Consider the following 5,617-nt stretch of genomic DNA (forward strand, 5'->3'; position numbering starts at 1 on the left):
GTCAAGCACTGGAACACAATGGCTGGGGAACCTCCATCCACAGAGACAGTCAAAACTTAACAAGCAGAGTCCCTGATCTGACTTTGAAGCTTGGTATAACTTTGAAGTTGACTGCTTTGAGGTGGGAAGGTGGTAGGGGTTGGACCGTATGTCCTCTAGAGGTCACTCCCAACCTAATTTACTCTGATTCTGTGTTGTAATAGTTTATAGGGGTTATTGTGGTTATGTTTATTGACAAATATCTCATTCTTTTATTTTAAACAGTATTGCCCCTTTTTTTTTGAGATCTACTGGTCCACAATTTCATTTTCACTGCTAACAGCCTACAGGGGGACTGAGATTTACAGTAGCCAAGGCTTCATAAATCCCTAGTACTTTTACATAAACTTGACTTTGGTAGAATGTTCCACTTCCTCTTTACCTAAGGAGAGCCAAGAAAATGTATTTAAAGAAATTTTTTCTGCATTCCTGAAAGGTTATTTGGTTTAGTGTAACATAGGATTAAATATGGTTGTTTTCACTTTTTAATAATAAAGCTAACTGAGGGTCTGACATATTACTTAGGCGTAACTGTGCTGACTGCACCACCCAAGCAAGGTTGGACCCATCATCAGTTTGCAGAGATCCAAGCCCTGTTTTCTTAATAGAAAAAAAAATAGTTTTAAAATCTAATTATCCTTCCCTCCTTAGAGAGCAATTCCTACTTGTCTTTCCTCTCACCTTTCAGTGCAATCTGGGTTTATACTTTTTTGTGTGTCATTAGTTAAAAGAAAGAATAAAAGAGGAAAGAAGGAAAATGTTATCACACATTAGTCCCAACCAGAGTAAGCATTAACTCCTGGCACTCTCTCTTGATACAAAATATAGGTCTACTATGCAATGACCCAAAACACATTCCAGTCACTATGGGTTTTGACTTTGCATTTTGTTTCTAGTAATTTCAAGGTCTGTAACACCTATTGATAATTTAGGATGGGCTTTACAGAAGTCCTGAGTCTAGACCTAATGAATCACAATGAAATTGCAGTGATTCAAAGAAAGAAAACAAATGAGTTATAGGTGCTCTAGAAAAAGAACCTAAAATTTTCCACCCTAAACTCTTCCTCCCTTTGTGATTATTTGTAAATAAATATTGGAAAGCTTTGCCTGCTAATAACTAAGACATAAGGTCACATATTTGATTTAGAGATTTCCTGAAGAGCTTCTCAAAAATCAGTAAAATATGAGCTAGTGCATCTTTACAGTTTCTATTATCTCTCTGCAAAGTATTATTTCTTATAATATAACAGAGAATAATTTTTACTTACAATTTTCAGAATAGAAATAATTTCTATTCCTTATTTCATTCTATTTATAATTCCAAGCCTTTGTTGGTTTGCAGGTTCTCTAAAGACCTCCATGATCTTCCTTCCTGGCTTTAGAAAACCCCCAACAAATCATAGTGGTTTAGTCTCTCAAAAAAAGATATCTCAATTAGTGAAACAATATGCTAAACCTTCCCCAATTTAGGAAGCAGAAAACCTCCTAACAGAGATGCACAAAACTTCAGCATTTTTTTCTTAGTTCCACACAAGATACACTGGAAGAAATATTGGAAATTAAAAGTTAATTGATACAAATGAACTCTTCATTTATTTGCAAGTTATTGCTTGTACTATGACAATGTTTAAACATCAGTCCTTTACCACACTGAAAACAAGACACCAGAAGCTGGTCCTAGTCCCAAGGTCAACTGCAAGGTAAAATAGTAGCAGGTATTATAATAAATAACAGAAATTAGCATTTAACTCTAATGTGACATATATTGATGGATCATGTATAGACAAGCGTTCATAGATTTCAATGTTTTTTAAAAGTTGTCATTTCTCAAATGATACACTATTATATATATGAGATGCAGAAATGTAAGGAGGAACAGATTTAGGACGAACAGATTTATATCTGCCTTCCTGTCATGATGCAGATTATTCTGCAGAGTACAGCAGTCAACAAAAGGCTCAGTGGTCTAGAGATGGTGATTTACAGTTATCACAGCTTGACTACAACAAATTCACTAAATGTAAACTCGATGCAGAATCTACTCTTCAAGGTTTCCTGCCTTCTACCACAGATACTCACTGTGGCAGCCTTACTAAAGCAATGGCTAAATATTTTCTCCTAGCTTCAACAATGTTATCTGACCAGATCAGCAGTACTCACAGTCTTCCTCTCTTCTCTCATTCTTCCCAAGCAAGAAGTTATAAGTTTGATGCTTTTCATCAAAATGAGACAGGCTAGTGTGCAAGACCACAGACAGTTCTTAAATTTCTGTGACTGCTTCTGCACGAAGTGGCTTAGGGGAAAGCTCACCAACGGCATCAGAGTAACTTCCAGCAGGAAAGTTCCTAGAGAGAGCAAATTTTTCAGCTGGGACTTGAGCAAAGCCCACTAACTCCTCAATCAGAAATAGCTGCTCACAACAAAAAAGGAAAACAACAAATGAGAAAAATTGCTGCAGAAATTCAGAGAGAAAAAAAAAAATCTCTGCAAAAGGTTTTAGTAAAACAAACTTAACACTCAGCAATCTCCCGATTTCCCAAGACTGTGTAAAATGCCACGTACTGGAAGGTTTACAGCATTACAAAGAGACATTGACAGAGATGTGTATGAGATACAAAAATCACTAGAGACCTTGGAATGAGGAAAAAGATATGGTTTTCTGTGCTTTTAATTAGAGGGTTTGAAATGTCTTCCTATTCTGACCTTTCCAAAAAAAGTGTAATTTCATAACTTCCCTGAACAGTCATGGATAAAAAGGGGAAGAAAATATTTAGGCACATTATTGAAAACATCACCTTTAAAACAGAGTTGACACAGAAATATAAGCAAAACCTTTAACATTTTCACATTTAGTGAAAGAGTTCAACTATGTTTCTGAGGCTACTAAAAATTTGTAAGCAGGGCTTTATTTTCAACCCTTTCTAGCTGTACTGGCTGCTTTTTCAAAAGCCTGGGTGAAAGTAACAGCAATTTAGAAGTAAAGGAAGGATCGTGTATTTGCTGTCTTTCAGTGTGGCAGTTACTGGAGAAAGCAGAACTGCGGATCTTGTTTGTGAGGTTTATGTCTTCACGTAAGATAGGCAGGAATGAGAAGATGAGAGTTTCAGGGTAAGAATTTCAGGGTTATGTCTCAAGCTCACTTAAATCTTTAGAACAAGCAGAGTATTTTTCTGTTGAAGAGATGGTTAGCTTAGTTTATGGAGAGGACTGATTGTACTGCTTCATTTTACATACATTTTTATATCTTCCCCCTTACTGTGGTATCTGAGAGCTTTCTACATTTTTTAAGTGCAGTACATTTCTGTCTCATTCCTTCAAGCAGGTGTCCATGACAAAAGGAATCACCATTTCAATTAGCTATACTATTAGCAATTCCGGCAAGAACCAAATACTCAATATATCTCTTTGTAGATTAAATGCTTGGAGGAGCCCTCAGTGGTGACATCCATAGTCTGCCTTTCTGCAGGTAAAAGAATCTTTCTGTTTTCTTAATTTTTCATCTGTTGTCACTCATAAGTGAAAATATTATTCCAAATAGAAATAACCATTCTGTAGGGAATAGAAGTTTCAAAAATGTAATCCAAGAAACCATTTAGATCTGCGTGCGTGTCACACACTCATCACTGTACCTTCAAGTTTGAAATTAATGAAATGATGGCTGCTATCTTGCTATACCTGTGCATCTGCTTTGCAGAGCCCTCCATGAAAAGGCACAGCCCTATGCGACCATGTAATGTGGTTACAATTTGCTTCCCACTTTGAATTGGGGGTGGTGAGGTCTTTCCTTGATAATATATGGTTATTGAGGTAGGAAGGAAGAAAAGGGGATGTTTTCAGCCTTCCAGAAAATATTCAGGACACCAGAAGTATTTTTAGTAAAAATTCAGTAACCATAGATGGCATAGATTTTGAAGGGGCTTACTCTGCAATACCTTTCTACATATATATTAAACAAAGTTTTCCTGTTAATCTGCAGTCCCAAAAGTCTGAGCCACCCTGCAGAATATCCTGCCCTGATTGTTCCAGGATGCAGACAGTCATTTCAGAGCACATGTCCTTCCTTATGGAAACACTGTCCATAGTTTCATGTAATTTGCAGGGGGTTAGTTAGACAATTGCTGGTTTAGGATGGCTCCTTATCAGGCTGCTCAGCTTTGTCGCATTGCTCTCCATTGTCTGATGTTTAGGTGCCTTTTGTGGCCTGTTTAATGCTTACCTTGTAAGGTATTGGGGGTAGTCTTTTCCACTGCATGTTTTATAGACTATAGCATGGAGGCCCCTTGGATTTAGTCCCATGAATGATTCAACAAAGAATGGATAACAATAATAATGATAATTATAAACACTACGTGGGATGGCATGGCATAACAGATAGACATGAGCCTCAAATATGCAAATCTAGACTATTTCACTACCCTTTTTTGCCTGTCATCTTCATAAGACTCTTCATCCTCCTCTGTACTTCACTTTCCCCACCTATAAAATGGAACTAAAAAAACTTTTCTAGTTAGCTTTTCTAAATATGGTGTGACCCCTGCTCATGCTAAGTCTTACATAAAAATATATAGCAAGATGACTATCCTAATAGGATTACTCCAGTTCATAAATATTGCTCTTGTAAGCAAATCCTGTTCTCCCACTGCTCGTTTGCAAACTGAATCTGACTGTGACATCCATGAGCCTAAGAGTGAAAGGCTATTGCCAGGGAACGCAGATCACTGCAGTAGTGACAATCAAGACCTAATGAAATTCATTATTTATACTGAAAATATTTTTCTTCTTAAATACACGACAAACACATAAAGATATAGAAAACTTTATGTATTAGGGAAAGGTTAATTATTTTTTTTAAATAATTCATTATTCAAGAATTTAGAAATCTCTCATATAAACATTAGGACCAGATCTACAGTGGTCTATGAGACCTGTAGAAATTTGTTAATATAAACTGCTCTACACTTGCTGAATATTAACCTGAGTATTAATGAAGCATTTCAGTCAGTAAAATGTCTTTTTTCGTATAAAGAGGCACAACAAACTTCCTAAAAACATTTAACAAACTAGAAATACTTCCTACCATATCAACTATGTATTTAAACTTATGGTCCTGAATTCCACAATATATTCTGGAGGTCTCAGTATTACACGAGCAAGAATTGGAAGGAATATAATACTGGTGGGAGATGACAAAATCAAGCAGAATAACAAGCAGTGAGGTGCAGGCAGAACAGCAAAAAGAGTTCCTAAATGCACAATTCTCATAGCTTCTTCTAGCACATCATGTTTTAAAAGTAAAATCTAAATGCCTATGACTACTTTCACTCTGACAAGGTGACCTTCCTACCAGACAAGGCCTCATTCCAGTGATTAGAAGTATGTAACAACTTTAAAAAAAAAAAAAAAAAAAAGACCTACAATACTCCCAGAGACAGCTAAAAAGGACGAATGAGAGCTTCTGTCTAAGAATAAAACTGTCATCAGCACTGCATTCCCATTGTCCATACATTTAGAAGACAATAACCATATAGCTGGTGAGAGACTTGAAAGTGGGAAAGTAGTGTAGAAATTCTCAAAATTA

The sequence above is a fragment of the Athene noctua genome, chromosome 8, assembly GCF_965140245.1.
Source record: "Athene noctua chromosome 8, bAthNoc1.hap1.1, whole genome shotgun sequence".
Taxonomy (NCBI): domain Eukaryota; kingdom Metazoa; phylum Chordata; class Aves; order Strigiformes; family Strigidae; genus Athene; species Athene noctua.